The 26,219-nt window shown below is 46.1% G+C and overlaps 1 protein-coding gene across 2 annotated transcripts in view; it reads left to right on the top strand.

Moving 5' to 3' along the window:
• The window catches only part of LOC144506368 (actin remodeling regulator NHS-like), a 529,732-nt gene that overhangs the window by 373,229 nt on the left and 130,284 nt on the right, over window positions 1-26,219 (top strand). The gene's annotated exons all lie outside the window — the stretch shown is intronic.

The raw sequence follows: 26,219 nt of genomic DNA, 5'->3' as shown, positions 1-26,219 counted from the left end.
GAGGTAAATCCTGAACAAGGCGATGAGAGGCCATGGGCTGAACTAGTGGAAGGTGAATTTAGGTTTGACATCAGGAAGACTCTCTTTAACAAAGAGTAAGCGATGCTGAGAATAGACCTCTGGGTGGAGTGGTGTAGACAACAATCTTGAGTCATTCAGGGGCTGGGTGGATGGGCTGCAATGGGTAAAGGGGACTGTGCAAGCTTTTGCCTCTTGGTGATAGGGGGGTAGGGCCTGGGTGGGATTGTGGTCGGTGCAGACTCGATGGGCTGAATGGCCTCTTTCTGTACTGTAGGGATTCTATGATTCTATGATATGATTGAGGTTGGCCCTGTTGCCTTTGTCTATATTACGTAGCCATTGCAATCTATGTAATTTCAGCGAGGTGAAAGTGGAGAGGTACGTGTTGCAGATGATCAGATGAATTGCTCAACCATGCAAACCAGGAAGATCCCATAGTTTTAATCCTTGGGCAGATATCAGCCTGGATAAGCGAAGAAGGTCTCCAACTGGTCTCAGCAACTCTGGCTGCGGGAATAATATTGGTGAGGCCCTCACTCCAGATTACTGTTCAGTGATATAGAATCATAGATTCCCTACAGTACAGAAGAAGGCCATTCGGCCCATCGAGTCTGTACTGACCACAATCCCACCCAGGCCCTATTCCCATATCCTCACACATTTACCCTGCCAATCCCCCTGACACTAGGTTCAATTTAGCATGGCCAATCAACCTAACCTTTGGATTGTGGGAGGAAACCGGAGCATCCAGAGGAAACCCATGCAGACACGGGGAGAAAGTACAAACTCTACACAGATAGTGACCCGAGGTGGGGAATTGAACGTGGGTCCCTGGCGCTGTGAGGCAACAGTGCCACGGTGCTGCTCCAAACAGATGAACAGATGAAAATGGCTGATGGGGGAAAAGCACCCATTGGTTCATCAGCCTGTCCCATCACTTGTGATGCCTTGCGTGCCATGGTACATATGCTTCTCACACCCTGCCATAAACAATGCAATCTTCTTGGGGAAATGGAACGTAGGATGAAAACCCAAACCATTTTGGGGGGAAAACGTCATCTGAGCCTCAGTAAAGGGATGACCCTTTAGAACTGAGATGAGGGGGAATTTCTTCAGCCAGAGAGTGGTGAATCTATGGAATTAATTGCCACAGAAGGTTGTGGCAGCCAGGTCATTGAGTGTCTTTAAGAGAGAGAGAGAGAGGGAGAGAGAGAGATTCTTGACTGGTAATGGGATCAAAGGTTATGGGGCAAGGCGGGAGAATGGGGTTGAGAAACTTATTGGCCATAATTGATTGGCGGAGCAGACTCGATGGGCCAAATGACCTAATTCTGCTCTGATATCTTATATCTAAAACCATCACTCCCTCACACCCCCAATTCCCCACCATGTCATCAAAACTAGCCCAGAGAGTCACTCTGACCTTGATCATTTTAAGCAACATATAGGCCTTTTATATAAGGTGATCTCTGCTCCGGGCACAACCAGGTGCCATTTGAATTAAAGGAACTCAGTGACTCAGCCTTTATCACATGAATGAGCGATGCTGAGTTCTATAGGTCCACAGGGTAGGTGAGACAACTGGGGCCAACAGTACCTTCAGGAAAAGTACACAAAAATATGATTTGGCTGGCTGGGAGAAACACCCCTCTGTCGTCCATGCAGCTTTTTAAAGCAGCAGATTGTACTCACACCAGTAATAGAGTAATCATTGCACACGGGGAAAATGAGGGTTGGCGTCAGTAGCAACTGTTGTGTTCATTTTCAGATCCTATCTACCAATTAATTTCCTGGATAGGCTGCGGAGAGACACAAAATTAGTTATTTCTTAGGTTAAAATCTGCAAACGCTGCAATTTGACAAACACATCCTTGTGAGATTACCTCATTACACCGACACACGGTGAATCTGTATCACCAAATCAGTTTATGATCACCGGAAGTTTGCATTGTTAGTGAGCTGTAATCACAGCTACTGCAGGGCTGGATGTGACAAATGAAGATTGGCATCAGATAATTTACCTTCTTCTCATTTATCTTGATTAGACAAACAGTGGATTCTTTCCCTTTTGAGATAAGCGTCCATTAGATGTGGCTTGGTTTTTTAAATATTCATTCATGGGACATGAGCGTTGCTGGCTGGCCAGCATTTATTGCCCACCCCTAGTCGCCCTTGGATTCTTAATTCCAGATATTTTTTATTGAATTCAAATTCCACCATCTGCCTTGGCGGGATTTGATCCCGGGTCCCAGAACATTAGCTGAGTTTCTGAATTAATAGTCTAGTGACGATACCACTAGGCCATCACCTTCCCATCTTTTGCTGCATTGAGTCAAAATGCTTTTATTTTTAAATTCCCTCCTGTATTCACTCCTTTACCCCTGACGGCACTGGTCATGGTGCAACGCAGGACAGGGTCAAACTATTTACTTAATAGCAATCGGGCTCAGAAACACCAGCTGAATTTACCCTTCCCAAGCCTGAGATATAAAACTTTTGTTTGTACTTTTGCTGAGAAGTATGGTTTGAGTCTGAAGGCCAGGAGTTCAAGGCTCACTCCAGAGACCCGAACCTCAAATCTAGGCCGAGGCTCCATGCAGTACTGAGGGGGTGCTGCACTCTTCCAGGTGTTGCTTTTGGGTGAGGCATTAAAAAGACGGCACGGTGGCACAGTGGTTAGCACTGCTACCTCAAAGTGCCAGGGACCCGGGTTCGATTCCCGGCTTGGGTCAGTGTCTATGCGGAGTCTGCATGTTCTCCCCATGTCTGCGTGGGTTTCCTCCAGGCGCTCCGGTTTCCTCCCACAGATGTGTGGGTTAGGTGGATGAGCCATGCTAAATTACTCCTTAGTGTCAGGTGGACAGGCTAAGGTAAATGCATTGGGTTATGGGATAGGGCCAGGGTGGGATTGTGGTCCGAATAACCACCTCCTGAACTGTTGGGATTCTGTGATTCTATGATAAAACAAGGCCTTCTTTGCTCTCTCAGGGGGGTATTTAAGATCCCACAACACTGCTCAATGAGGACCCGGGGAGCTGTCCCCATGTCCTGGTGGATATTTGTCTCTCAAACAGCCTTGCTAATACAGATCATCTGGTTATGATCAAATTTCTATTTTTGGGACCTTGCTGTGTGTAAATTGGCTGTCGTGTTTCCCACATCATAGAAATGACTACACTTAAAAATTACAGCCATTGAAAATTACTAAACTGGCTGTAAAGCACTTTGGGATGACTTGAGGCCATGAAAGCAACTATAGAAATGTTAAGTTTTTCCTTCCCTTTATTAGTACTTGGAACTGCAGCCAGACTCAGGATTGAATTTTGCAATTGCTTACTCTGTTATTTAAAGCTTATTTATTAGTGTTACAAGTAGGCTTACATTAACATGCAATGAAGTCACTGTGAAAATCCCCTAGTCGCCACACTCCTGCATCTGTTCGGGTACACTGAGGGAGAATTTAGCATGGCCAATGCACCTAACCAGCATGTCTTTTGGACTGTGGGAGGAAACCGGAGCACCCGGAGGAAACCCGTGCAGACACGGGGAGAATGTGCAGACTCCGCACAGACAGTGACCCAAGCCAGGAATTGAACTTGGGCCCCTGGCACGGTGAGGCAGCAGTGCTAACCATGACGCCCATATACTGGACAATGTAGTTACCTGTCCACTGATGCACTAAAGGCAACCTGTGATTATATTTGTGTGTTAGTCTGAAGTAAGTCCATCACTTCACCATAACAAACCACTGAGCAATTGTCATTCGAATGACAGTTGTGGGCTGCAGGTGATAGCTTTAGAAGATAAGACCATTCAGCCCCTCGCAACCCTGCTGCACCATTCAATACAACCTTGGCTGATTTTCTGCTTTACCTCCACTTTCCCACCCCCACCCCATATCCCTTGATTCCTGGCGAGACCCAAAGTCTATCCACCTCAGCTTTAAATATATTCAAGGATGGAGCACCCCCTAGGATAAAGAATTCAAAAGATCTGGAGTATGTGACCACAGAAAGATCAGAAAGGATGTGAACTCAACTTTAATTCAGTTCGCTGCAACCAAATTGCGTATCGCTTTTAAGATGTGTAGTTTGCCTTTAAGTGGCATCACTGACGCTCCAATTTTTGCACCCTTCCCTCAGTGCACCCCCACCCCCTCCCAATTGGTGAGCTACCATTAAACAACATGGCTAGCGCTGACAAAGGAGGATAACTGAGAGGTTTAGATATCGATAAAGGTTTATCGGGGGACCTTGTCAGACATGAGCTACTTTTCAAAAGAGAGACAACATAAAAAGCACACTTTCATGAATTGATGTAGTGGCATCATCCCACTGTTTCAGGAGTGTAAGATAATACTTGTTTTGTTGGTAAACCCAAAGTTTTAAAATGGATTTTCTGTAATCAAACCATTTTAAATACCTTCTAGCACCTGAATGTTTGTGAGGAACCAAACTAGATATCAACATGTCAGTCAATATTGTGAATGTATTTTGCAGCAGATTTCAGCATTGGTGCATTGATATAAGTTAACCTTTCCACTGAGCACAGACATTGCTCCAACATAGAATCATAGAATCCTACAGTGCAGAAGGAGGCCATTTGGCCCATCAAGCTTGCACCGACAACAAGCCCACCCAAACCCTATCCCCGTAACCCATGTATTTACCCCGGTAATCTCCTGACACTAAGGGGCAATTTAGCATGGGCCAATCAACCTAACTCACACATCTTTGGACTGTGGGAGGAAACCGGAGCACCCGGAGGAAACCCACGCAGACACAGGGAGAACGTGCAAACTCCACACAGACAGTCCCAAGGTCAGAATTGAAGCCGGGTCCCTGGTGCTGGGAGGCAGCAGTGCTAACCACTCTGCCACCGTGCTGTCCTTAATAAACAACGTAACTTAATAACATAAAAGTGTCTTCCAACAAAGTTAAGAACAGCTAAAGATTTTTGGGAGGAATACACGAGGTTTAAAATCTAAGTGGCTGCATGACTAAAATGTGACTAATATGACTCTAAAATATGAGTTAAATCATTGATCTTGCTAGATGACAATATATCAGTTCTTGGACATATTAAGTTACATTTTATTCCCCCTCCTTTTTATGCATTTTATGATCAATCATTTTGTGATCAGTGAGATGAAAAATGCATGGAGGGAAAAGGAACCACTTTTTGCTTTGCAGCCAGTGTTAAGATTAAACACTCCCAGGTCAGGTATTGCATGACTTAATCCCGTGAAAAATTGCATTCTGCCCGAGCTATGTGCTTTAGCCCCTGACTGCACCAGTCTATCATTTTTCACTTCCCATGCCAACCATCCTACGACCCCCTCCCCTTTTCTCAATGTCAGATCCCTAATTTATTCCAACTAATGTGAAGTTAAAGGTCAGAGTTCATGTTAATGAATATTAGAAACTATCGTCCCGGGGGGGAGGTTATATGCGATAGTTTAAGATTAGGATAGTGAATCAACAGTCCACTTCACATCTTTGTCCCAGTTGAAGCGAGATAAATTCAGGAGAAATGTTTTCTGCTGTTGCACACAAAGTCAGAATTACCTTTCCACTGGTCGGAAGTGGACTCAGATCCAAGTTCCACAGGTACCACTGTGCTGGAATCCCAACCTCTGTTACTACATATAATGTTCCTATAGCGTATCCTTTTTCATTTGCAACAAGTTGGTTGTCGTAAGTCATCTTCATCTTATGGTAGCTTCAATCTCACTGGTGTACATTTCACACCATGCAGAATGATAACAGCAAGGAATCAAATAAAACAGGACCTCACTCTCGTCAGAGACTGACACCCAATCTGGCCCCTTGGCCTTTGACTCAGCCAATATCTTTGTATTACAAATAACAATCATTACTGGTAAGGGGTAGAGCTGGGTTATCTCAATGCAAACTCTTGAATTCCTCTGGCATGATAAAGCCTTAATTTCCCTAGTAGGCAACCAGGGTGGCACAGTGGTTAGTAATGCTGCTTCACAGTGCCAGGGACTCGGGTTTGATTCCTGGCTTGGGTCACTGTCTGTGTGTAGTTTGCACCTCCTCCCCATGTCTGTGTGGCTTTCCTCCGGCTGCTCAAGTTTCCTCCCACAGTCCAAAAGACATGCTGGTTAGGTGCATTGGCCATGCTAAATTCTCCCTCACAGGCGTCGGAGTGTGGCGACTGAGGGATTTTCACAGTAACTTCATTGCATTGTTAATGTAAGCCTACTTGTGACACTAATAAATGAACTTTAAAATACAGAATTCCAAAGGAGGCTATTTGGCCCATCACTGGCTCCCTGACAGAACAATTCACTTCGTGCCACCCTCCCACCTTCTCCCTGCACAGTCTCCCGTGTCACAGAGTTTGTGTTCCATCACTGCGAGACTGATCCTGTAAAATTGTAATTCATTTTTGCAAACTAGGAATATCCCTTAAAACAACACCATAAGTGTTGAATAAGAGTGAAGTAGGTGAGAGTGAGGTAAGTGAGGGGATGAAGCGGGTAAAGGTGAGTGGGAGTGAGGAAGATGAAGGGATGGAACAGAATTCCACAATTACTAACAACGATCACATCCAACAAGTAAAAGAAATTCTGGAAATGAATAAACAAAATTGCATCTCCCGAAACAGTTCGGTAAGTTGCATCAAAGAGTCATCTGGTGGTCAGATTGTGTAATTGCAGCATTGCTGGTTGGTGCTGATGGTTCCCCTTATAAATTCTGATGGAGGAACCTATGACGGAAAAAGCCAAAACATGAAAATAGAAGCTAAGATTTCATGAAAGGTAGTGTGTACAGACATGAGAATTTTAATTTGATCGATGTACAGTGAAAGTATTTTTTAAACAGCTCTGAATATATGTTGACAGGCACGTCATCTGTTTTCAAGTTACATGAGCTCATATTACACAGAAATGGACTGACCTCTGCAAAGTATGAGGAGGGTTCATTAATAGGAGTTTTGACATAATGCTCCTTAGTTCCGACGTCAGATGTGTTTATCCAGCGTGGCGATGTCCCCCTCCCCTCCAGGTGCTGACTGTGTTGCGGTAAGGGGCCAGATTTTCATGGTAAAGGTGGCAATCAGGAGACAGATTCATTTCCAGGTCACCCCCAACAGGAAGTAGAAGCTTATCGGTAATTTGGTGGAGGTGAGCTATCAATTGGGTTGGAGACAGGTTTGTCGATCGGTTAGTGCCAGGGATGGTCACGAAAAATGGCGGGTTATTGGAAATGCAGGCTGCATAGAATCATAGAATCCCTACAGTGCAGAAGGAAGCCATTCAACCAATCAATCTGTACTGGCTACAATCCCACCCAGGCCCTATTCCCATAACCCCTCATATTTACCCTGCTAATCCTCCTAATACTAAGGCAGTGGTTCCCAAAGGGTGCGGCGCGCCACACTGGTGCAGCGAGAGAGGATGGCAAGTGTGGCGGGAAGATTCAAGGACAATCAAAGAAACATTTAAACATGGATAGATATTTTTCCAAAGTGAGAGCAAGAGCATCAAGTGATGCTGAGGATGATCCGAGTCTACGTTGTGATCCAGAATCGCCGTTCGAACAGAGTGCTGAAGAAGAGTTGTTTAATTCTACACCAGTAGCAGGCCCAAGCAAACCTCCAAAAAAGAAAGTTTGTCGACAATATATGGATAGCTATCTGAGTCTCGGTTTCACATGGACTGGAGATGAAAACGTACCTCGGCCTATGTGTTTGATCTGTGGTGAGAAGCTTTCCAATTCCAATATGGTCCCAAGCAAGATGAAAAGACATCTGTTGTCAAAACATGGAAATCTGGCAAACAAGGATGTTCAATATTTTGAAAGGCTTTTGGAACAGCAGAAATTGCCAATGATCATATTTCAAAAAACGAATGACAGTCTCAGATAAGATGCAGACTGTATCTTACCAAGTGGCTGAATTGATTGCTCAACAGACAAAACCACATACAATAGCTGAAAAATTGATTCAGCCTGCCTGCAGCTTGATTGTGAAAACTTTGTTTGGTGATGATGCTGAGCGAGAAGTTATGGAAATTCCTTTGTCTGATAATACAATTCACTGAAGAATAGCTGATATGTCAGCTAATATTGAGAAGTGTGTTTCCAAAAGTATGAAGAATTCTAAATTTGCCATTCAAGTTGATGAATCGACCGACATTAGTGGAAAATCTGCCTATATCAGATTCATTCACAACGACGAAATAATCACACAGTTTCTATTTTGCAAGGAACTTGAAAAACATACCAGAGGACAAGATAGTTTCCAAACCTTGTCTGAGTATTTGGAAAAAGTTGAGATTTCATGGGATTCTTGTATTGGAATTTGTACGGATGGAGCGCCATGTATGATAGAGAATGTGAGAGGCTTGGTGGCACTCATCAAACAGAAAAATCCAGATGTAATATCAACTCACTGTTTTTTACACAGAGAGGCATTAATCACCAAGACCCTTGTAGCTGATTTGAAGTTGGTTCTAGATCAGACTGTGCGCATTGTGAACTTCATCAAAGCAAAACCACTAAAGGCGCGGTTATTTGCTCAACTCTGCAAAGACATGGAATCAAAACATCAATGCCTAATTCTACACTCGGAGGTTCGCTGGGTGTCCCGCGGAAAAGTTTTAAATCGGGTGTTGGAACTGAAGAACGAATTAAGTGAATTTTTGGAACAAGAAGGGAACCCATTGTACCACCAACTGGATGACCACTGGTAAAAAGTTTTAAAACGAGCAATGAATTGTACAGCCTCATACAGGAACATCTTGCAACACTGGTAGAAAAGATTGATCATTACTTCCCATCGTCGTCTACAGAAAAATCCGACTGGGTTAGAGACCCCTTTGCGAATTCCAGCTGTTCAGGTCGTTGGATGAGGAGGAGGAAATGGCCTGCATTTCGAGTGATCGCACCTTGAAAATGAAACACGGGAGTATGCCACTGGACTCTTTTTGGATATACAACCAGAAAGAGTATCCACGCATCTCTTCAAGAACATTAGCTATTCTTCTACAGTTCTCCACGACATATTGTTGTGAACAGGGATTTTCAGCTCTGACAAATATGAAAGACCAGAAAAGAGAAAGGCTTCTTTGTGTTGATGAGGAGATGAGAGTTTGTTTGTCTCAAATTAGACCTAATATAAATGAGATTACCCGACAAAAACAAGCTCACACCTCTCATTGAGTTTGTATACTTACTTAAGGTTACATATGTAAGAGGCTCGTCTATAAGTATATTTTGGGAATGAATCATGTTTTTATGTAGCTGCATTGTTTTATACTTTCTGGATGTCCCATGATCATATTATAAAGTAGTTGTGTTCTATGTTATGAATCAAGCACAGCTAGGAGTTGTTTTTTTTTTGTTTTTGAATGAATTTCTTATCAATAAAAAATTCAGTGTGGCGCGAGCAAATTTTTATTCCGAAAGTGCGGCCCAGTGAAAAAAGTTTGGGAACCACTGTACTGAGGTTTAATTTAGCATGGCCAATCAACCTAACCTGCACATCTTTGGACTGTGGGAGGAAACCGGAGCACCCGGAGGAAATCCGCGCAGACACGGGGAGAATGTGCAAACTCCACACAGACACTGACCCGAGGCCGGAATTGAACCCGGGTTCCTGGCGCTGTGAGGCAGCAGTGCTAACCACTGTGCCACCCCAATTCTGACACAATTTTGGCATCATTGCAATGGCTGCCACTTGCACAATTATCGCCCAGGTTGAGAATGGAGGAGATTGACGAACTTGAGGCCGTTTGGCCCATTTTTCTTGTTGCACACCTAGCTTCCAACCTTAAAGACTATTGCTCAATTATAAGCCAAGGTCATGAGACAGCAGGCCATTCAATCATTGAAGGCATCTCAACCAATCGACCTAACCACTCCCTTTTATTCTCTCATGCCCTCGGGGCTCACTTTTTCGATGAGCTTGGTCGTCAGGTAACAACCAACAGTTTTTGTTTTGCATCTTGGCCTCCAAACACTGAGGTCAGTCTTAATGCCTTGCCAGTGAGCTGCCTTGGACCCACTAACAGAGCTCTGAATTGAGATAGAACCTGATACCTTCCTGACACATTGGACTCATTGCAATAACAGGCAGCACACTTACGCACTGAGCGGTGAAAGTTTGTATTTATTTCAAGATACAGGCAAGTTATATTCTCGAAATTAATGACAGAGTCAGGAACCGGGCTCTTCATCTATGAAGAGTCTATCCATTTTGGTAGCAAAAATAGCAAGGCAGATTATTATTTGAATGGGTGTAAATTGAGAGAGGTGGATACTCAGCAAGACTTTGGTTTCCTGATGCATCAGTCGCTGAAAGTAACTGTGCAGTAAAGAAGGCAAATGATATGTTGGCCTTCATAGCGAGAGGATTTGAGTATAGGGATAGGGATGTTTTACTGCAATTGTATATGGCGTTGGTGAGGCCACACCTGGAGTATTGTGTGCATTTTTGGTGTTCTTATCTGAGGAAGGATGTCAGTGCTTTGGAGGGAGTGCAGCGAAGGTTTACCAGGCTGATTCCTGGGATGGCAGGTCTGTCATATGAGGAGAGACTAAGTCGGTTAGGATTGTATTCACTGGTGTTTAGAAGAGTGAGAGGGGATCTCACAGAAATTTTAAAAATTCCAACAGGGTTAGACAGGGTAGAGTCAGAAAGAATGTTCCTGATGGTGGGTGAGTTCAGAACTAGGGATCATAATTTGAGGATAAAGGGTGAACCTTTTAGAACTGAGGTGAGGAGAAATTTCTTCATCCAGTGGGTGGTGAGTGTGTGGAATTCACTACCACAGAAAGTAGTTGCGGCCAAAACATTGTGTGATTTCAAGAAGAAATTAGATATAACTCTTTGGGCTAAAGGGATCAAAATTTTTGGGAGGAAGGGGGGATCAGGATATTGATTTTAGTGATCAACCATGATCAAAATGAATGGCAGAACAGGCTCGAAGGGCCAAATGGCCTACTCCTGCTTCTATTTCCTATGTCTCTATCTAAAGTACAGTTACTGCAGCATCATTTCTAACAAGAACAGTTTATATTTATTTAACAATAATAAAGTATCTCAAGACACTTCACATGACCTTTATCAAACAAAATACGACACTGGGTCTCATAAGGAGTTATTAGGATTGATGACCAAAAACTCGGTCAAAGTAGTAGGCTTTAAGGAGAGTTTCTAGGGTAAGTGAGGTGGAGAAACAGAGGGAAGGAATTTCCAGAGTTTAAGGCCTCAGCAGCTTAAAGTCTGGATGTTAATATTGGAGTAATTAAAATTGGGAATGCTCAAGAGGCCAAAATGCGAGGTGCAGAGCTATCATGCAGAGTTGTATGGTTGGAGGATATTATTAAGATACTCAGATATCTTATTGAGCATTTTGCCCCTGAGGGGAGCCTTTGAACATTTGAATTGTCTGATGAATAAAGCTGCCCAAAAATTTTCCCTGTGAACTGTAACTCGTGCCATCACTAAGCCTGCCTTTTTGCACCTCCATAACATCACCCCCACCCCCCCCACTGAGGATAACTGCACTCATCTAATTCTGGTCTCTAGCGCATCACCAATTTCAATCACTCCACCATTGGTGGTTCTGCCTTCAGTTGCCAAGGCCCCACTTTCTAGAATTCCCTCCCTAAACCTCTCCGCCTCTCTACCTCACTTTCCTCCTTTTGGACATTAAAACTTGCCTCTCTGACCAAGTTTTGATCATCTGGAGTAATATCTCCTTTTGTGTCTCCCATGAGGCACCTTGGGATGTTTAATTATGTTAAAAGTGCTATATAAATGTAAACAATTGTTGCTGTTTTGCATGGAAAGCTCTCTGCAATAAAAGGTGACTTTCCAAACTGAAAAAGGCTAACACCCATCAAGAGTTTAAATGTGTGTTAGAGGTCAGCTGATGAACAGGCACACTGACCTCTGCTCAGTACCTCTGCTCAGTACCTCTGCTCAGTACCTCTGCCAGTTGATGTGCACTGAAGCCCGCCCCCCTGGCTGGTGTTGTATTCAACGTCACAGTACATTGTAAGTGAGCTGTAATTGGCAACAGTGCTTCCAGTAGTGGCCTTTGGATCTAACTATTCTGAGCAGCCCTCTGGATAATGGACAAAGTCAAAGATCTGTTTGTCAGAGCTCTTGAGAATCCCGCAAGATGCCAACCCAGCTGTACGCTACTTACATTTCCTGCTTTACAGTGAATGCACAAAACTAGTGTCCCTAATAATGGAGACCTCCTGGTAGTTCTCCTAAATAACTAGTCTCCAGGTCTGAACACAGACGTTGAGGGTCGGCAGGATGTTTGACAACAGGGGATTAATAGCCAAGTTAGATTTTGTATTCCCACCCTCACCCATCACTTTCAACATGTGCGTTCCTGCACTTTCCAAAAGCAGGTCATAGGGAGGGCAAATGAAATGTTGGCCTTTATTTCAAAGGGAATGGAATATAAAACTATAGGAGTCTTGCAGAAACTATACAAGACACTAGTTAGACCACACCTGGAATACTGGGAACAGCTTTGGTCCTCTTATCTAAGGAAAGATATACTGGTACTGGAGGCAGTCCAGAGAAGGTTCACTACGTTGATCCTGGGTATGGAGGGATTTTCTTATGAGGAGAGGTTGAGTAGGTAGGGCTTGTACTCATTGGAGTTTAGAAGAATGAGAGGTAACCTTATTGAGAGACATAGGATTCTTAGGGAACTTGACAGGGTAGATGCTGAGAGGTTGTTTCTCCTTGTGAGAAAGTCTAGGACTAGAGGGCATAATCTCAGAGTAAGAGGTTGCCCATCTAAGCTAGAGGTGAGGAGGAATTTCCTCTCTGAGGGTAGTGAATCTGTGGAATTCTTTACCGCAGAGAGCTGTAGCGCTGGGTCGTTGGGTATGTTCAAGGCTTAGATAGACAGATTTTTAATCAGTAAGATAATCAAAAGTTATGGGCATAAAGGGGGAAAGTGGAGTTGAGGATTATATCAGATCAGTCATGACCTCATTGATTGGCAGAGCAGATTTGATGAGCTGAATGACCTGCTTCTGCTCCTGTGTCTTATGGTCTTATGGATTGATGAAATAATGATCTCAAGATGGAATCCTGCTTGACTGCCTCTTGCATAGCTCAGCATCCTAACTGCTGAAGTCTGTTCAAAAGCACTGTGGGTGTACCTGCACCACATGGACTCAGTGGATCATGACGGTGGCTCACTACTGCCTTCTCAAGGGCAATTAAGGATGGGCAACAAACACTGACCAGCCAGCGATGCCCATATCCTATGAATAAATAAAACCAAAATGATGGTGTTACTACTGTCAACTTGACTCAGGTCAGCTGGCTCCCGGTGTTTACACTGCTGGGTCATTTTTAATCATCCGTAATAATTTCCATGATTAATCTCCATTGATTTACATTTACATCTGCCTAAAGGCAGATTTGCAGTTCCATGAAGATAGAGATTGATAGTTCTGCTGATGGCGTAAGGAGGACAGTTTCTGACAATGTTTTTGTTTAAATTTTTTTCCATTCTTAACGTTACAAAGTCAATGCACAGAGTGGACTGGGCAAGCCCTGAATCCATCTCCTTGCTTACTCCTAAAACTAATTCGAATTGAATCCAATTCACGGTCCCCACAAGAAAGACAAACAAGATCCAAACTTAGAAGACGAGGCATTGCACCTGATCTTGGGCTTGATCTGACGCTTGATCTTAGCCAAAAGGCCAATTTGTTTTTTTGCAAAAATATTCTTTATTCATCTATAATCTGAAAGACACATTACAAAACATTTCCAATCGTTATAACAGTAAAGTTCAATGATATTCATATTTTCTCCAGAGATCAAGATGCACTCTGAAATGCTTCCGTTCTGTAATGAGAATATTACAAACATTTCAATATCTTCATTACAGAGAGGAAATGTTTTCACAAACTATATACATCGGTCATGCTGCACCCTGACGTGCAGCCAAAAGACCAATGTAAACACGGAAGGATAAAGTGCTAGATGATAAACTAGAATCTCTCTTTGCAGCAATAGTTAAATGATTTAAAAAAAAATGATATTGGCTAAGGGATAAAATATTGGCTCAGAAATCAGGGTGAACTCCATTGCTTTAGTTTTAGTAATTTGGTAGTACAGAACTTGAGTATTGTTGGGAAAAGAGATTTGCTATCAAAGCTTTTCATCTTGCACTCATCGGAACTCTCTTCTCATGCAGGATAAATTGTTCTTCCATTTCAATGGTATCCTTGCGAATCTGCCAAGATCAGATTGGTGCGCTTCTCAGCCTTTTGGCTAAGATCACGCGTAGGATCAAGCATGAGATCAGGTGTAATGCCTGCTCTTGTGGGGAATGTGAATTGGATTCAATTTGAATTTGAAATGATTTTTGAAGTAAGGCGTATTTCATGTTGCGACATCTGTATATTTTGCAGGATGGTTGCAATTGCCTTACAACAAGGAAGTGGCGGTTCTGCAGACAGTGATCATAGGTGTAATAGTCATTAAAGACTTGCCCCATCTGCACATGGGCTTTGTAACTCTGAGAAAGAGATACATGGGGTTTGTTCTGGGACCTGCCTCCTCACTATACTTGTGGGGATCGTGATGCTGTGGGTCAGAGAACAGAAGAAAAAGAGAATTTCTTACAACTGTGATTGTATGGACTGTCAACACTGACATAAACTAGTTGGGGCAAGTGGCCTGTTTCATGTTGTGACATCTGTATATTTTGCAGGATGGTTGCAATTATCTTACAACAAGGAAGTGGCGGTTCTGCAAACAGTGATCGTAGGTGTAATAGTCATTCATATTTGAAAAAAAATGAAATGTGTACAAATATAATTGTTATTTAAGGCACATTAAAGAAGCCGTGGGAAATATTCCAATTTTAAAAAGATTGGATCAACAAATTTCAAAATTTACTGCCTTCATTTTGTTGGTCGAGCTCATGTCTGTATTCATAACATCTGTAAACACAGAGAATGATAGCAATACAGAGACCAGGCGACATCTGGAGAGACAGGAACAGAGTGAATATTTCAGTGGTCATTTGTTCGCAGTGTTTTGCTGTAGTTTTTAAGTTTGACGGGAGAATCAGGAGTTTGTGGAAAGGCTGCACACACGAGAAAGAACTGCTGCCATCTACTGGAGATGAGGACATTTTCCCGTATGCTCCCCATGCTCGGAATATTTCACAATAACCTCCTTGTCTTTCTCTTTGCTGCTTATCTCGATCGTCAGGGAAACTAGTTTTGTCACCTTGTGAGAGTCAAAGCAGACGTCCTGAATTTCCTTAGCCTTCTGAGAAAGTAGAGGTGTTAGTGGGCTTTCTTAACTACAGCATTGGTGTGGAAGGAGGGGGGGGCGGTCGGAGAGGGTGGGAGGCAGAGAGAGAGAGAGTGGGAGGCAGACAGAGGATGGGGGTGGTGGGGAGGGAGGCAGAGGGGAGGGAGGTGGGGGGAGACAGAGAGAGAGTGGGAGGCAGAGAGAGAGAGAGGGAGGCAGAGAGAGAGTGGGAGGCAGAGAGAGAGAGAGTGGGGGGCAGAGCAAGAGAGAGAGAACGGGAGACAGAGAGAGTGGGAGGCAGAAAGAGAGAGAGAGAGAGAGGGCCAGTGGGAGAGAGGGGAGGGGGCAGAGAGAGAGAGAGGGAGGGAGGGAGGGAGGGGGCAGAGAAAGTGAGAGAGAGGGGGGGGGGCAGAGGGAGCCAGAGAGAGAGAGAGAGGGGGGGTGGGGTGGGGTGGGGGCAGGGGGGCCAGAGAGAGAGAGACAGAGAGGGGGGCAGAGAGATCAGGGCAAAGAGGAGGCAGCAGAGAGAAGAGGGAGCAGGCGGAGAGAAGACAGCTACAGAAGGATGTACCTCACAGGAGGCAGTATCCACGGCACATGGTAGCCAGGTAGAGGCTGCGTCTCCTCCACAAAGACGTGTGTCACAAAGCTCAGAGTCTCACACCAGGTGGTGCCAGATAGCGATTTGTTCGCAGTGTTTTGCTGTAGTTTTTAAGTTTGACGGGAGAATCAGGAATTTGTGGAAAGGCTGCACACACGAGAAAGAACTGCTGCCATCTACTGGAGACGAGGACATTTTCCCGTATGCTCCCCATGCTCGGAATATTCCACAATAACCTCCTTGTCTTTCTCTTTGCTGCTTATCTCGATCTTCAGGGAAACTAGTTTTGTCACCTTGTGAGAGTCATAGCAGACGTCCTGAATTTCCTTAGCCTTCTGAGAAAGTAGAGGTGTTAGTGGGCATTCTTAACTACAGTAAAAAGTCTCACAACACCAGGTTAAAGTCCAACAGGTTTATTTGGTAGCAAATACCATAAGCTTTCGGAGCGCTGCTCCTTCGTCAGATGGAGTGGAAATGTGCTCTCAAACAGTGCACAGAGACACAACATCAAGTTGCAGAATATGAATTAGAATGCGAATCCTACAGCTGTTCTGTCTGGAGACAATACACATTTCTTAAACCTGTCTTTAATGTCCCCTCCACCCACATTGTCTGTACCTTTAAGACCTGGCTGGCTGTAGGATTCGCATTCTAATTAGTATTCTGCAACTTGATTTTGTCTCTGTGCACTGTTTGAGAGCACATTTCCACTCCATCTGACGAAGGAGCAGTGCTCCGAAAGCTTATGGTATTTGCTACCAAATAAACCTGTTGGACTTTAACCTGGTTTTTGTGAGACTTCTAACCGTGTTCACCCTAGTCCAATGCCGGCATCTCCACAATATTTCTTAACTACAGCATTGGTGTGGAGGGAGGGGGGGGGGGGGGGGGCGGTCGGAGAGGGTGGGAGGCAGAGAGAGAGAGTGGGAGGCAGACAGAGGATGGGGGTGGTGGGGAGGGAGGCAGAGGGGAGGGAGGTGGGGGGAGACAGAGGGGGGGAGGCAGAGAGAGAGAGAGAATGGGAGGCAAAGAGAGAGAGAGTGGGAGGCAGAGAGAGAGAGTGGGAGGCAGAGAGAGAGAGAAAGAGAATGGGAGGCAGAGAGAGAGAGTGGGAGGCTTAGAGAGAGAGGGAGGGAGGCAGAGCAAGAGAGAGAGAGTGGGGGGCAGAGAGAGTGGGAGGCAGAGAGAGAGAGAGTGGGAGGCAGAGAGAGAGAGAGAGAGAGGGGGCCAGTGGGAGAGAGGGGAGGGGGCAGAGAGAGCGAGAGCGAGGGGGGGGGGACGCAGAGAGAGAGCGAGAGAAAGAGGGAGGGCAAAGAGAGAGAGAGAGAGAGGGGAGTGGCAGAGAGAGAGAGGGGGGGCCAGAGAGAGAGAGGGGGGGGCAGGGGGGCCAGAGAGAGAGAGAAAGGGGGGTGGGGTGGGGGCAGGGGGGCCAGAGAGAGAGAGACAGAGAGGGGGGCAGAAAGATCAGGGCAAAGAGGAGGCAGCAGAGAGAAGAGGGAGCAGGCAGAGAGAAGACAGCTACAGAAGGATGTACCTCACAAGAGGCAGTATCCACGGCACATGGTAGCCAGGTAGAGGCTGCGTCTCCTCCACAAAGACGTGTGTCATGTGGTGAACCATAGATGGTTACCACTATGGGTACTTGTACATATGTTACTCTTGTTGCTGTTGGGGTTAGGGTTGGGGTGTTCCACCTGTTAGCATTGTTCTGTGGTACACTCCGTTTGGCTCCGCCTTCTTACAGGAATATAAAAGTCACTGCTACTTCCTAGTAGCCCTTAGTCTGGGATAGTATTGTTATGATGTGGAGATGCCGGCGTTGGACTGGGGTAAACACAGTAAGAAATTTAACAACACCAGGTTAAAGTCCAACAGGTTTATTTGGTAGCAAAAGCAAAAGTATTGTTAAGCAGTGTGCTCTATGCTTGTTGTGAATAAAAGCCTTTATTCCCGGGTACGTCCTGGCCTCCCGTGTGAATCAATCGCGCATCAATTTTATTCACAACAAAATACCGAAAATTTTGTTCGAAGAAAAATGGAGCAGATGCTGAAACCCGATCGGCTAACCTTGGATCTGCGTGCCGCTGGGGCGTCGAATACTTTCGACCATTGGTTGAAGTATTTCGAGCATTACATCGACGCCTCGACAGCAGTCCAGTCCGACGCCGACAGATTGCGGGTCCTCCACGCCAGGGTGAGCAACACTGTGTATGCACCAATCCGTGATTCCCAAAATTACAAAGAGGCCATCGAATTAGTCAAGAAGCTGTACCATAAACAGCCGAACAAAATTCATGCTCGTCACCAATTAGCCACTCGACGGCGGCAGCCCGGCGAAACTACGTGACAGTACCTGCGCGAACTTCAACAGCTAGCCAGAGCCTGCAACTGCAAGGAGGTGTCGGCTACTCAATACACCAACGATCTTATCCGAGACGCGTTCGTGGCGGGAATCGGCTCATCCTATATTTGCCTGCGGCTGCTAGAGCAGGGTAACTTGGACCTGGCTAAGACGGTAGAATTGGCCGATGCAATGGAAACGGCCTCCAGAAGTCTCGAAACCTACCCCACCGACCACGTGGGAACAGCGTGGCAAGCACAGCCACCGCCTCAACTGTACTCGGCAGCTCCTCAGAACTGCGCGATAATGCTCTCAACTTCAGACCTGACGGCTGCGGCAGCTCCTGGAGGCCCACGGTGCTATTTCTGCGGATTGGCGATGCACCCTCGTCAGAGATGTCCGGCCAGGACGGTGGTTTGCTCCGCCTGTGGGAAGAAAGGGCACTATGCAAAAGTGTGCCGAACAAAGACCCCTTCCAGGCCCAGCAGTGCTGCGTGTGACTCCCCAGGATCCATCTCCTCGTCTCCAGCCTCGTCAATGTCTTCAGCCACGTGCGATCCACGGGCGCTGCCATTTCCTATGACGACGACGCAAGCCACGTGCGACCTGCGGGTGCCGCCGTTTTCAACATCATCGACCACGTGCGATTCGTGGGCGCAGCCATTTTGGTCGACACCGGCCGCAGAAGACCAGCAGGGGTCCTCGTCGTCGACTATCTCAGCTGCCTGCAGTTACACTCGGGATCCAACAGTGGCGTCAATCATCCTGGACCAGGCCAAGCCTCACAGACTCGACAAGTCCATGATGGACATAGAGGTAAACGGGCACCTGGCGCATTGCCTGTTTGACAGCGGGAGCACGGAGAGCTTTATCCATCCGGATACAGTGAAACGGTGCGCTCTCCGTGTGCAAACTGTCAGGCAGACAATCTCCATGGCGTCGAGGTCCCGATCTGTAGTCGTTCTTGGGAGCTGAGTGGTAACCTTAACGGTGCGGGGCACAGTTTACGAGAACTCCAGGCTCCTCGTGTTACCGCACCTTTGCGCTCCGGTACTCCTGGGGCTAGACTTTATGGTCCATCTGAAGAGTGTGACCCTGCGGTACGATGGGCCACTCCCTCCACTTTCAGTGGGAGCACAGCAGCCTCCAAATTGTCCAGCGTGCTCCACATGCAGTCTCTCGATACTCAAAATTACCCCGCCTTCCCTATTCAAAAATCTCGTGCCAGGCTGCAAGCCCATCGCGACTAAGAGCAGGCGTTACAGCGCTGAGGATCGGATCTTTATTCGATCTGAGGTTCAGCGGCTCCTCAGGGAAGGGGTCATTCAACCTAGCACTAGCCCATGGAGAGCACAAGTCGTGGTGGTCAAGACTGGAGATAAGCCCCGGATGGTCATAGACTATAGTCAGACCATTAATAGGTACACGCAGCTGGACGCGTACCCTCTCCTGCGCATATCTGACATGGTCAACCAGATTGCGCAGTACTGGGTGTTCTCCACCATCGACTTGAAGTCAGCCTACCACCAGCTCCCCATTCGCCCAGAGGACCGCAAATACACGGCCTTTGAGGCGGATGGCCGTCTCTACCACTTTTTGAGAGTCCCTTTCGGCGTCACTAATGGGGTCTCGGTCTTCCAGCATGAGATGGACCAAATGGTGGACCAAAACGGGCTACGGGCTACCTTCCCGTACCTGGACAACGTCACTATCTGCGGCCATGACCAGCAGGACCACGACGCCAACCTCCAGAAGTTTTTACGCACTGCGAGTCTCCTGAACCTGACCTATAACAAGGAGAAGTGCGTATTCAGCAAGCACCGCCTAGCAATCCTCGGATACGAGGTGGAAAACGGGGTCATCGGCCCCGATCCAGACCGTATGCGCCCACTCCTTGAACTTCCCCTACCCACTAGCATCAAAGCACTGAGAAGATGCTTAGGCTTCTTCTCGTACTATGCACAGTGGGTCCCCAATTACGCGGACAAAGCCCATCCGCTCATAAAATCTACCTCTTTTCCCCTGACAACAGAGGCTCGCTTAGCCTTTGAAGGGATAAAAGCCGACATCGCGAAAGCCACGATGCACGCTGTCGATGAGTCCATCCCCTTTCAGGTGGAGACTGATGCATCTGATTTTGCCCTGGCCGCCACACTTAACCAGACAGGCAGGCCCGTCGCCTTTTTCTCCCGCACCCTCCAAGGCCCTGAAATTCGGCACTCCTCTGTGGAAAAAGAGGCTCAGGCCATTGTGGAGGCCGTACGGCATTGGCGCCATTATTTGGCTGGAAAACGATTTACCCTGCTCACGGACCAGAGGTCCGTGGCCTTTATGTTCAACAACACGTTAAAGGGAAAAATTAAGAATGATAAAATCTTGAGGTGGAGAATCGAACTCTCCACCTACAACTATGATATCATGTACCGTCCGGGGAAGCTCAATGAGCCCTCAGATGCCCTGTCGCATGGAACATGTGCCAGTGTGCCGGAGGACCGGTTACAGGCCCTCCACAATGATCTCTGCCATCCGGGGATCACTCGGTTTTTCCATTTTGTAAAGGCTCGGAATCTACCCTACTCCATAGAGGATGTCAGGTCGATAACTCGAAGCTGCCAGGTTTGTGCAGAGTGCAAGCCGCACTTCTACCAGCCTGACAGGGCACACCTCATTAAGGCCACTCGCCCTTTCGAACGACTGAGTGTCGACTTCAAGGGGCCCCTTCCTTCGACAGATCGGAACGTGTATTTCCTCAACGTGGTTGACGAATACTCCCGATTCCCCTTTGCCATCCCCTGTTCTGACATGTCCTCTGCCACGGTCATCAAAGCCCTGCGGGGTCTCTTTGCCCTGTTCGGCTACCCCAGTTATATCCGCAGTGATAGGGGTTTGTCGTTTATGAGCGACGACTTGAGGCAATACCTGCTCTCTAAGGGAATTGCCTCGAGTAGGACTACGAGTTACAACCCCAGAGGTAACGGACAGGTCGAGAGAGAAAACGCTACAGTCTGGAAGGCTGTTTTACTGGTGTTGAGGTCCAGGGGTCTTCCAGTCTCCCGTTGGCAAGAGGTACTTTCTGATGCGCTCCATTCAATCCGGTCCCTCCTGTGTACGGCAACCAACGCTACCCCACATGAGCGGATGTTTACCTTCCCTAGGAAGTCTTCCTCTGGGACCTCACTGCCGTCTTGATTGACGTACTCCGGACCTGTCCTCCTGCGGTGGCATGTTAGGGCCCGCAAGTCCGACCCTTTGGTTGAACAGGTCCACCTCCTCCACGCCAACCCTCAATATGCCTATGTGGCATATCCTGACGGGCGAGAGGACACGGTCTCTATCAGAGATCTGGCGCCTGCAGGGGACCTGGAAACCCCCGTCACTCCCGCACCCCTGGTTAGGATTCCTTTGCCCATTCTCTCCCCTCCTGACTCGGCGCGGGCAGCATCGGGACCTCAACTTAATCCTCCTACTCCCGGGTACAGCTTGCCTGAGTCCAGGAGATTGTCGCCACCTCGAGGTCCACAGGCGTGTGAGGAACTGGAGGAGTCACTGGACACCACCTCGGAGAGAGGGTCGTCACCATGGTCACCAGAAACGACACTGGAGCCAGTACTGCGGAGGTCGCAGAGACGGTGCGGGCCTCCGATACGGCTGAACTTGTGAACATATGGACAGTTCGTATTGGCTCCTTACCCCACCGGCCTTTGTTTTTAAAGGAGGGGTGAATGTGGTGAACCATAGATGGTTACCACTATGGGTACTTGTACATATGTTACTCTTGTTACTGTTGGGGTTAGGGTTGGGGTGTTCCACCTGTTAGCATTGTTCTGTGGTACACTCCGTTTGGCTCCGCCTTCTTACAGGAGTATAAAGGTCACTGCTACTTCTGAGTAGCCCTTAGTCTGGGATAGTATTGTTAAGCAGTGTGCTCTATTCTTGTTGTGAATAAAAGCCTTTATTCCCGGGTACGACCTTGTCTCCCGTGTGAATCAATCGCGCATCATGTCACAAAGCTCAGAGTCTCACACCAGGTGGTGCCAGATAGCTGCAACCTCCTGGAGAAACATCAGTTGCCTGATGGAGCTGATGACTAGAAGATAAAGGGTTAACAGATAGAATATGCTGATGTATGGCACAGATGATGATGTAGCTCTGACACTAGTTAGTCATGTGTTAGGCTCTCTCTCTCACGATGTGCTTCATGAATTGTGATGTGAAAACCCAAGCTGGATGCTGAGCCTGTCCAGCAGTGGGTTTGGAATGATTCTAATGTGGAAAAATTGAACAATTCAGGTGTTTTTGCAAAAGCAGCGATGTTAATCAAAATTGCAGATCAGCAAGTGTTTATGAATCATGTTCCTTCCAAGAAATGGAAAGTCCAGAAAAAGGTGAAATTACAGAATTCCTAAAGTGAAGTCGATAGTCTAAATCCAGACTTCTGCTCAGTTACAATCCAAGTTCAAGACTTTGATTCTACTTTTAAAACGGATACAGGAGCGGTCGTTAAAATATTCGCAGATGACATCGATTAGCCTCAGCCAATGACCTTTCACCCATCAGATATCAAATTATAAGGCCCAGGCAGACCTTCTCTTCCTGACAGGAAGTTGTTTGCTTTTCCTTTTGTTGTTGAAGTTTATTGAAATCTCAGAACTTCAATGCTTTTTCAGTCTTTATACAGTAGTTGATGATGCAGCTGCGATCGAATTCCCCAGAGTTGAAGATCATTCCTTTTCTGAAACTTCTTCCCAGAGGCCGTTGAGGGAGATTGAATCCCACAGGACTGTGACTTGGACAGGGGAAGAGTAAGAGTTGGAATTGATGAAAATCTGTAGTCTGTAAAGAAGTGAGTTTCAGAAATTTGACGTTAAATAGTTAAAGGTGGGCGCGATTCTCCCAAAAAAACAATCAAAGTGCTGCTGCCAGCGGGAAAGCTGGTGGTTTTCCCGCACTGGCAGCGCTAATCCGGTGCAATACAACAAGTTTTAAATTGACAAATCTCCCCCCCCCCCCCCCCCCTCCATCAGAATCATGCCAGGCCAAGTGTTGATCTTGGACAGGGTGATGTGCAATGAGAAAGTTGGCAATATAGTTGTGAGAGAATCCTTGGGGATGAATGACCATAATATGGTAGAGTTCTTTATCAGATTGGATAATGATGTAGATGATTCTGAGACTAGGGTCCTGAATCTCAATAAAGGTAACTATGATGGTATGAGGCATGAATTAGCCATGATGGACTGGGAAACATTACTGAAAGGAAAAACTGTGGACAGGCAATGGCAGGCATTCAAAGAACGAATAGGTGAACTCCAGAAGTAGTTGTTCCTGTTTGGCGCAAGAGTGGGAAGGGAATTGTGGCCAAACCGTGGCTTACAAGGGAAATTAGAGATAGTATCAGATTAAAAGAAAAAGCAAACAAATTGGCACGAAAAAGCAATAGGCCTGAGGATTGGGAACAGTTTAAAATTCAGCAAAGGAAGACCAAGAGTTTGATTAAGAAGGGAAAAATTGAGTATGAAAGTAAGCTAGCAGGGGACATAAAAACTGACTCTAAAAGTTTCTGTAGACATGTAAAGAGAAAAAGATTGACAAAAATGAATGTAGGTCCCTTACAGTCAGAAACGGGAGAATTTATAACAGGGAATAAAGAAATGGCTGAAGAATTAATTTTATACTTTGCTTCAGTCTTCACAAATGAAGACATGAATAATGTACAGAAGTGCTGAGAGAAACATGTTTTAGTGAGGAGCTAAAGGAAATCAACATTAGTAGAGAAAATGTTTTGGGGAAGTTGATGGGATTGAAGGTGGATAAATCTTCAGGTCCTGATAATGTTCATCCCAGAATACTTAAGGAAGTGGCCCTGGAAATAGTAGATCCATTGGTGGTTATTTTTCAAAATTCTTTGGACTCTGCGCATCAAGCTGGATAAATCCCTGAGGCCTGATGAAGTGTATCCCAGGACATTGTGGGAAGGGAGGAAATTGCAGGTCCCCGAGCAGAGATATTTGAATCATCGATTGTCACAGGTGAGGTGCCTGAAGATTGGAAGGTGGCAAATGTTGTGCCTTTCTTTAAGAAGGACTGCAAGGAAAAGCCTGGGAACTACAGGCCAGTGAGCCTCACAGCTGTGTTGGGTAAGTTGTTAGAAGGTATTTTGAGAGACAGGATCTACAGGCATTTAGAGATGCAAGGACTGATTAGGGACAGTCAGCATGGCTTTGTGAGTGGAAAATCATGTCTCACAAATTTAATTGCGTTTTTGAAGGGGTAACCAAGAAGGTGGATGAGAGCAGTGCAGTTGATGTTGTCTACATGGACTTTAGCAGGGCCTTTGACAAGGTACATAAGAACATAAGAAATAGGAGCAGGAGTAGGCCATTTAGCCCCTCGAGCCTGCCCCGCCATTCAATAAGATCATGGCTGATCTGATACTGGTTTAGTTCCACTTACCCGCCCGCTCCCCATAACCCTTAATTCCCTTATTGATCAGAAATCTATCTACCTGTGACTTAAACATATTTAACGAGGTAGCCTCCATTGCTTCAATGGGCAGAGAATTCCAGAGATTCACTACCCTCTGAGAGAAGTTCCTCCTCAACTCTGTCCTAAACTGACTCGATGTGGAGATGCTGGCATTGGACTGGGGTAAACACAGTAAGAAGTTTAACAACACCAGGTTAAAGTCCAACAGGTTTATTTGGTAGCAAAAGCCACACAAGGTTTCGGAGCTCCAAGCCCCTACTTCAGGTGAGTCTGAAGAAGGGGCTTGGAGCTCCGAAAGCTTGTGTGGCTTTTGCTACCAAATAAACCTGTTGGACTTTAACCTGGTGTTGTTAAACTTCTAAACTGACTCCCCCTTATTTTGAGGCTGTGTCCTCTAGTTCTTGTTTCCTTTCTAAGTGGAAAGAATCTCTCTGCCTCTACCCTGTCTAGCCCCTTCATTATCTTATATGTCTCTATAAGATCTCCCCTCAGCCTTCTAAACTCCAACGAGTACAGGCCCAATCTACTCAATCTCTCCTCATAAGCTAACCCCCTCATCTCCGGTATCAACCTGGTGAACCTTCTCTGTACTCCCTTCAAGGCCAATACATCCTTCTGCAAATAAGGGGACCAAAATTGCACACAGTACTCCAGTGTGGCCTCACCAGTACCTTGTACAATTGCAGCAAGACCTCCCTGCTTTTATACTCCATCCCCTTCGCGATAAAGGCCAATATTCCATTTGCCTTCTTGATCACCTGCAAACTGAGTTTTTGCGATTCATGCACAAGGACCCCAGGTCCCTCTGCACAGTAGCATGTTGTAATTTTTCACCATTTAAATAGTAGTCCATTTTACTATTATTCCTTCCAAAGTGGATAACCTCACACTTGTACCACATGATATGTTATTGCGTAAGGTTAAATCTCACGGAATCCAGGGTGAGGTAGCCAAAAGGATACAAAATTGGCTTGATGACAGAATAAGAAGTCTCACAATACCAGGTTAAAGTCCAACAGGTTTATTTGGTAGCAAAAGCCACTAGCTTTCGGAGCGCTTGCTGCTCCTTCGTCAGGTGAGTGGGAGTTCTGTTCACAAATAGGGCATATAAAGACACAAACTCAATTTACAAAATAATGATTGGAATGCGAGTCTTTACAGGTAATCAAGTCTGAAAGGTACAGACAATGTGAGTGGAGAGAGCGTTAAGCTCCTGTCTCCAGACAGGACAGTTAGTGAGATTCTGCAAGTCCAGGCAAGTCGTGGGGGTTACAGATAGTGTGACATGAACCCAAGATCCTGCTTGAGGCCGTCCTCATGTGTGCGGAACTTGGCTATCAGTCTCTGCACTGTCGTGTGTCGTGAAGGCCGCCTTGGAGAACGCTCACCCGAAGATCAGAGGCCGAATGCTCGTGACCACTGAAGTGTTCCCCAACAGGAAGAGAACACTCTTGCCTGGTGATTGTCGAGCGTTGTTCATTC

This window comes from Mustelus asterias, chromosome 17 (genome assembly GCF_964213995.1).
Source record: "Mustelus asterias chromosome 17, sMusAst1.hap1.1, whole genome shotgun sequence".
Lineage (NCBI taxonomy): Eukaryota > Metazoa > Chordata > Chondrichthyes > Carcharhiniformes > Triakidae > Mustelus > Mustelus asterias.
Note: the sequence above shows the minus strand (reverse complement) of the source record. Positions and strands in the feature narration are given on the sequence as shown.